Here is an 8,520-nt window from a genome sequence, read left to right as displayed (position 1 = left end):
AAAAAAAAAAAAAAAAAAAAATCACAGCAGCAATCCAACTGGTTTACATCTTGCATCTGGTAGAAAAAAGAAACATCAGAAGAAGAGAGAGAAGCCTTGCATAAACAATTACAGGACTAACCTTCTTTGCCCACATCCTTTCTGATAAATGATTTTGGCTTCTGCTTTTCAAACCCCGACACATAGTTCCTACCATCAGATGGTAATTTGGGCAAATTTTCCCTGTTAAGACTGAGATGACAATGTTTGTCAGCTCAGATAGATAGATCAGGTAGAGACAGTTAACCCAGTTAGTTTGAAGTTAAACAGAAGACAGGGTAGATATACACCTTACAGACTAATCCACTTAGATTAAGTGAGCTTTAGCTCACAAAAGCTTGTACTATACGGCTGATTACAGACATTTAAAACAAACAAACAAACAAACAAACAAACAAACAAACAAACAAACAAACAAACAAACAAACAAACAAACAACTCCCCCACCAATAAACCCCACACTTTACCAGAAGCAGCAGCGCATTAATCTGACCCAGCTCCACAACATCTGTAAAGATCGAGCACTTCAGCAGGGCTTTTTGGTGCTTTTATATAAAGCTGATTCAATCAGCTATTAGATAAAAGTGCCATAAAAGCCCCACTAAAGCTCCTGATCTACACAGACATTGGAAGAGCTAGTTCCAACTAATGCAATGCCTCTTCCTGGCATGTGAAAGGCTTGGTGCAGGAGTACACCAAATTTAAAGTGCCTTTTTATTTATTTTTTTAACATCTGTAAGCAGCCTTTATCTAACTACCCATTTTAGTCTATAAGATGAATTGTGTGCCTAACACTTCTTGCTGTACTTCAATTACCTCATTTTCACATCTTTAAGAGTTAGGAACCCTTCATGTTGAGGGATTCCTAGGTCATGTGAATTACATAGCAACTGCCTCTATATTTTATACCACGGCTGTCCAACTAGCAGCTCACAGGCCATATCCAGCCCCTGATGGGTTAACATCTTCGAGGACTGGTCAAAACAGTCAATGGGCATTTCTAGATGTTCATTAATGTGCTGTAATTACAGCACATTAAGTTTAGTACCTGTAACAGCAGCTACAGTACTTGATGTACTGTAATCAGTACTGCGCATTAGTGCAAATAAACGCTTTGTGCAATGCTTAGTCCACTGGACTAATCTACTGTGTATTAACACATTTTTGCCAGCCATGCTAATGCGCAGCAGAATTAGTCCAATGGGTATTAAGCATCTTGTGTAGACGCACCCAATTCACATTAAAGGATAAGACGATACATGACTCAGTTCTCTGCAGAATTTGGAGCTCTAGGAGAAAGCGAAGGAGGAATAAGAAAAGAAGGGAGGACCAGAATTTACCTATTTTTTGGCAGGTACCACACCACAGTCCATCCAATTCTGAGTTCTTCATATTGACACTACCTGTGTATACAAGGTGGTCTAATAGTTATGAACTCTGCATAAAAAAGGCTAAAAAGAATAAAGCCTATTCAGGTGCACAGAGTTAGATTCTGGTGTGTATACTACAAAACTGTACTGTTAAGTCCCATGCTAGAGCAAGAATTCCTACATACACCAACGTGCTTAATTCAGAGAACAGCGCCAGCTCACTGGCTTCATAAAAAGCCATCCTTTATTATATATTACGATTCTAAAGTAAAGCATTTGGGTTTCAGACCGCCGAAGCCTCAAAAGAATGACTGAAAATGCTATCTAGGAGACCTTCACTGTATTGTTTGTAAGAAAAATAGCCTCCTTTCTCAAAGGGTGAGACGGATACTTATGAAAGCTGGTCAACTATTTTGTCTACAAGGGATATTTGCCCAACTATATTTGGGAATTTGCCAAACACGTGTCAACCCACTTGGCTACACTACAAATAACATCTATCTGCATCATCTAGATAGTTACTCTCCTGTGAACACATTCTGCAGTTGTCTGTGACGGAAACCAATATAGAAAAACTCCTATCTGCATCCAGGTGGTTCACAACAGGTTACCAAATTAAGTATAAGACACTCATCTAGTTGCTGTGGCTTTTACTTCAAAAAGGCATTGCTCTTCCCCTTACCTGGAGTTCATCAGCAGTCCTGCACAGCTGATCAAAGCAGCAATGCCCTTTTAACTCAAAGTAGCAGCCAAGAGCTGGAGCATCTTACAGATCCCACGTGGTTGTTCCCTATGGCTGTATGTACTCTTGGCTAGTTTGCAAATCCTGTCTTCAATGGGTTAAGGTGCTTTAACTCTGCAAATAATACAGTTCTGATGCCTCCTACTTGAAATTTTATGTTTCTACAGTGATCTCACAAAGATTACCAAAGAGTTCCTAGGTCACGTGAATTCTAATACTATAAAAGCTTAAGTGTCTGTCTGGTCTGTTTGACTTTATTTCACACTGTGACTGGCTGACAGAAACAGCCAACCAGAGTGCTCCAAGCATAGGGGAATACCACCATGATCCTGAAGCTGCACTGAGGACCCAACAGAGGGTGGGGGAGCTGGGGTCAGTAGCATTGGCCTCAGTTCCCCCACCCCATTCCCTGCATGAGGCAGAACAGTAGCAGCATGGGGTGTTAGGTGGCAGCACTCCATCCCAGCCCCATACCCCCAATCATGCTTGACAGGCAATTGGTTAGATGTATATTAACTATCTAACTTATACCAGGGCTGTCCCAATGCCAGTCCACAGCCCGCATCCAGCCTCTGATGCGTTAAGATGCAGCCCTCAAGCTCTTGCCCAGCTGCCATTCACCCCTTCTCCCCCCCCCAATAGAATCTGCTGCTGTGACAGCCAGGGCCCCCATGTTTCCCTTCCCTCCTCCAGTTTCTGCCTCTGCTCCTGGGGCCAAGACAGCAGGCAGACACTGTATGTGCAAAGAGCCAGGCTGTCCACACTTAAAGAGGGACTGTGTACTGGGACTCAAGAGCTCACGGTTGCTATGCAGGCAGCTTGAGCAACCCAGGTTTCCTTCACTGCATGGGCAGCACAAGTGGCTCAGTTCTCCCCTTGCTGCACAAGCAGAGGGAATCCCAAGGGAATGCAGCTGGGAGAGGGAATGGGGGTGGGGTGGGGTGTTGGACAGCCCCATTTTATACAACATCAAAATGAAACTGAGTTGGGGAAAGGGTTCTCTCAAAACCACTAAGACACTGATTGCTGTTTTTCAAAATGTGACTAGGTTAGATTTCTAGGCCTCGAGGCTCTGGTAAAGTTACATTTGACAGCGAAGCCTATTTGCCTACTAAACTTACTAAGCACCATATCTAAGAGTGAGAGATCCACTTGTACTAGACTCCATAGGTAAAAGCCAGCATTCTGCAGGTCTCAGATCAGAAAAAAAAGATTCATACTGAAGAGAAAACAAAGAAGGAACTTAAGAAATACATACAAGTTATTTAGAGAAGACAGGCAGAGCATTCCTGTTCGTCTTCTTGCACCAAGAACAAAAATGCAAGTGGTTCAAACCAGCAAGTTTTGAACCAACAACCAAGTTACTTAAGTAATAGTCCATCCAACTCCGCAATAGGAGAAAGTTTGATTCATAAAAGGAGGTTGACATTTTCATGGAGAACATCCAGTTACATTGGGATATAAAGCCTGAAGTGTTTGGAAGAAACATAAAACCCCATGTTTCAGACAATTACGAATCTTTCACTAAAAAATTAAAGAAGAAACTTCTTGTGCAGGAAAGCTGTCCCATAATTGCTTACTTTGGAGATCTTTTGGACAACAATGGAGACATTATTAAACTAAATACACCTCAGATCTGATCAGTTTCAGCAACATCTTTCTTCCAAAAATGAAAGCTAGTCATAAAAAATAAACAGGAATTGTTTGCATGTGGAAATTGATGATACTTGTCTAATTTAAGTTCTGATACAAGAGCCTGTTGTCTTAGAGTTGAAGTTCTAAAAGGTGAACCAAGTGTAAACCAAAGCAAAGGTTTCTTTCAAGGACTAAAACAAACTGGCTCCAGAGCCAGAAAGACAGGTAGAGCTTACCTCCTACCACTGCTCAGAAAGTTATCAAGTATTAGGAGTTAGGTGCTCTGTGGGAAATTGCTGCTCCCTCTCTGGAGCAAACCAACTGAGCAAAGTAAGCTCTTATCACACCCCAACAGAGGATTTATCTAGGATTTTCTTGTCTTTGTTTGTTTTGTTTTTGAAGTGACACAAAATAGGAAGGAGGAGGTACAAAGCAATTTAGAAGGGCAAGAAGGGACAAAGACTGACAATAAAACTAGAGAAGACTGTATCGCCATTATGCCTACATGACATGCAAACATAGCCCTATTATGCTGAACAAACACTGCACACAAGAATAGCCCTGTCTGGGGACTATGTAAGACAGGGGTGGACAAAATATGGCCCGTGGGCCAGATGCGTCCTGCCAGGCCCTTCTATCCAGACTGTGGGACGCCTAAAACATTTAGAAAATTAATATTCATCTGCCCCTGACTGCCTGTCATGCGGCCCTTGATGGCTTGCCAAAACTCAGTAAGCAGCCCTCCACCCAAAATAATAGCCTGCACCTGATGTAAGATGTACTAAACAAACAAAAGATGGAAATAAGTAGTTCATCTTATGAAGACAGGAAGCAACTTTGCCTAGAAATGCAAGATCAGAAAGACATACAAAACAAGGAAACACCTAGTATCATAGAGAATTTTGAAGTGGATACCTCCTGTACAAGATTGAAGGAACACACAACCAATGTCGTAAGAATTGTGGATTGCTTAACAGTCCAATGAAAAAACATCCAATTACATAATCATAATTTTATAGCTATAATTAAGGTTCTAGTCCTAAAACTGACTGTGCAGTCCTGTGCAGAAACTCTCTAGACTGAGTGGGGAATCTGTGCAGGTGGATTTATGCAAATGAAATCATAAGCCTATGTATTTAATTACCATTTTAAATTGTAAAACTCTCCTACTGTTTGTAAGTAATAATATTACATGTTTGCCTGGTGTTTTTTTAAACAAACTCAGGGTAACTAACTGAAAGAAACTAAGTTTTCTCCATTCAAGAATAAAAAAGCCTCCTTCTTACAAAAGCATAAATCCAGATTGAAGAGTAAAATCAAGAACCTCCATGTGAATGCAGAAGGCAGGGTAGAGATGCACTCTACTGGCTAACCAAATCAGAGAGGCATGAACTTTCTTGAGCATGAACTAATTTTATTACTACCTCTCTCTTCATATTCGTGTTATGTCACAACTTGGCAGTGACATCAAGGTGCTTTCCTAAGTATACACAGGAAAAAAGTGTGTGTTTAGTATTAATTATTGTTTTTAATCAAGAAATAGAAACAGTCTATTAGTACTTAGAAACATTCTAACCATTGCATTTCTATTACATCCATTAATAGAGTCAAAGAAAAATAGCTTCAGGAATCCAGGAATACTGTATTTTCTACATGACAGTAACACAAGGTGCCAAAAAAGGGACACAAGTTGCAAGTAATTAGAGGAAGAACTTTACAACTATACTAGCCAATTGCCCATCTTAGGTTTTTATAATATTAGAATATTCCAAAAAAAGGTTAATCCTAATAACAATATATACAAACACGTACTCTAGTAAAGATTGTCTTTTGCAAAAAATAAAAAGGAATTAATAACTCGTCTCTATGTAACATAGTTACACTAGAAAACATGGGGATGCTTTCAAATAAGACTTAAATCTTGGCTCTGTCTACAAGCCCACTAAGGATCCCTAACACAGCAGTTCCCAAACTGTGGGTCATGACTCCAAATGGGACCATGGGGGTGGGGGGCTGTGGGTTGGGAGCAAGGGGCCATGCATGGGGTCATGCTGAGGAAAATCAAGTTGGGGAAGCACTGCCTGAGCACTTATTCTACAAGTACAATCCACTGAAGCATTCCCAGTCAGCTCTACCTGCTCCCGTAGTGAGGCAGAGGGTTGTGGCTGCCACCCACCCTCTCTAGGTACATCTAAACCAGAAGGTGCCACAGAACGCTAGCCTGAGACAGCCCCTTTTCTGGTCGTGCCCAAGGTCAGCAAAGCGGCAGGCCTGCCCCTTTGCTCAAGTGCTTCACAGGCTCCAGAGAGGAAAGCAGGAGTCCAAACAAAACTTCCCGACTAGGCCCGAGGCGCGGAGATGCGGCGCAGCGGCCTCCCCTACCGGGAAAGCGGCATCCGGCCGCCCGGGCTGCTCCTCCCGTAGGCGGGAGCCCACCTCAGGGCCCCCCGCCACTCCCAGGCAAAAGCGAAAGCGGCCGGGCCAGGCTGGGCGGAGATGGGTGATCCCACGCGGGACCCTCCGCCGGCAGCAGGGGCGCGAGTGCGAAGCCCGCCGCCCCCGCCACTGCCGGTCGCTGCCCCGCTCCCTCCTCACGGCGCTGCCATGACCAGCCGCTGCCCCGCACCGCCCGGCTCCGCGCACTCCCTTCTCCCGGCGGCCCGGGCCACTACTCACCGCCCGCCGGGCTCCCCCCGACAGCGGCCGGGGCGAGAGGGAACGGGCCGGGCCGAGCCGGGCGAGGACTCGTCCCCCCGCCCCCCCCGCGCAGACAGGGGCTTAGTACAGGCCACACTACGGCAAGCACAGAAGACCGAAATTCATCCCGACTTCCGTTACTGCAAAATAAATAAATAATTCCTCTTCCTGTAGCCCAGCGTCATGGCGCAGAGCAGCAGCTGCCTGCACATGCGCAGCACAGCCACCCGCGCACGCGTGGCTCATGTAGTCCCTCCCCCCTGCGCATGCGCCGGTGTCCGTGCAGTGGTTTGCGCCTGCGCGAGTGCGGCTGGCAGCTGCTGGGTCAGTGTCGTGGGGTGTGCGGTCAGTTCAGACCGTATATGGCCCGCGATGAGTACCAGTAGAAGTATTCAAGATGCATCATAATTTTTTAGGTATCCAGGTTGTAGCCGTATTGGTCTAGAGGAAAAGGCAATCAGGACTCGTAGTAGAGATGATATCTTTTATTAGACCAACAAGATTTTTGCAAAAAAATAAAGATTTTTTTTTTAAATCTTGTTGGTCTAATACAAGATATCATCTCTACTACGAGTCCTGATTGTCATAATTTTTGAGGCAGCTCACTGATGCAGCATATGCAAAACCCAAGTCACTTTCAGGGGGTTTTAGCTGACTTTGGGGTTTGCTGCCAGCACTTCCTTATGACCAGTTGCCTTGAAATAAATGCTTCAACTTTGACCCACTTTTCACTCACTCGCTGGGACTTGTCGTGAGCAGTATAAAGTAAATAAAAAGGCATATTTGCATACTTTAATAGTTTTTCAGCAAATAAAACATTCTGAGCTTCCAATACAATTATTTCATATTTAAGACCTGGCAACACTGGGGTTAGTTCAGCTGGGATTAGGTAGCCTGCCACAGTGGCCTGGGATACAGCGCTCATGTTGCTGCTCCAGCTGGGGCGTAGGAACAACCCCCCTCAGCAGGTAGATGCAGGCTAGGAGTTGCCCAGCTAGGACTGATCCCCACTGGAAGCAACTGGCAGGCACCTGCCATCTACCCCATGGACATTTGCCATACACCCACCAGCATGGTCAGCCCGACACCCAGCCTGCCACAGCCACGTGCCAAGGGCACTTGAAGGCAGAACCGTGTCTCTTACCAGCATCTGCGGCCGCCTCTGCTGCCCATCCCCTCAGTTCATACCGCAAGCAACTCCCCCAACGCCTTGCCTTTCTACCCCAGGCATGTTTCCAGCTCCCGTGAGCTAAGGACTGAGACAGAAAATAAAACCAGTCTGCAGTTTGTACACAGGTGAAGAATCTAGATTTATGTCCCCTGCACCCTTATGAAAGAAAAAACCCACATGCAATTAAACTAGACCCTTGGTTTCACATTTCCACAGGGTTTGGAATATTTTGTTGTCCAGGGAAGTTCTCACAGCTTCATACCACCCCCCACCCCCACCGGGGACTCCTCTCTCTCCCTACTCTTCATATGTTGCAAACCCTTCCTAGAATCAGAGAAGTGAGGCTGGAAGGGACCTCCAGAGGTTACCTAGTCCAGTCCCCAGCCTGAGGCGGGATCATCCCTATCCAAACCATGCCATACAACCCATAATCTACATTTTCCATAAGACTACCATCAACCCTGAAACAACACATGCCTAACACCCTAGCCTGCTACAGGTAAAGCAGAGGAACCACAGCAACCACTGTCCTGTTTCTGTGAAAGGTTATTAATATATGCTCAAGAGAGCCCTGCTCCCACTACAAAGGAAGGCAACCCCCTCCCCACAGTCTGTACCAATCTGACCATGAAGTCAAATTCCTTCTGGCCCCAAACATGGCTATTTGCCAGACCCTGAGCAGAGGGGCAAGACCCTCTAGCCAGGAACCTCCAGCTTTGGTCCCACCAGGAACATTGGCACATCCCAGTTAAAGTCCCCAGCTTTGGCTATAGCCAATGCCTCTGAGGAAGGCTTAAAATACACCAGGACACATGTAGCAGAACGTGGGTTAGTGGCAGGGGGCTCGATATGAATACAACCCTGGA

At 45.1% G+C, this 8,520-nt stretch overlaps 1 protein-coding gene across 2 annotated transcripts in view; it reads right to left on the bottom strand.

Annotated features, from left to right (window-relative positions):
- CUL2 (cullin 2) overlaps nucleotides 1–6,620 on the bottom strand; it is a 138,794-nt gene extending 132,174 nt beyond the window's left edge. Inside the window, exon 1 of one of the 2 annotated variants that reach the window (XR_002095795.1) lies at nucleotides 6,463–6,620. The gene's annotated coding sequence lies outside the window, so the exon portion shown is untranslated. The remainder of the gene's footprint in view (nucleotides 1–6,462) is intronic. The other variant, XM_019508194.1, reaches the window with a different exon arrangement.
- Between the last annotated feature and the right edge of the window lie 1,900 nt (nucleotides 6,621–8,520).

The sequence above is a fragment of the Gavialis gangeticus genome, unplaced genomic scaffold (assembly GCF_001723915.1).
Source record: "Gavialis gangeticus isolate Ggan-Ray unplaced genomic scaffold, GavGan_comp1, whole genome shotgun sequence".
NCBI lineage: Eukaryota > Metazoa > Chordata > Crocodylia > Gavialidae > Gavialis > Gavialis gangeticus.
The sequence above is the reverse complement of the archived record's forward strand: the minus strand, read 5'-3'. Positions and strand labels throughout refer to the sequence as shown.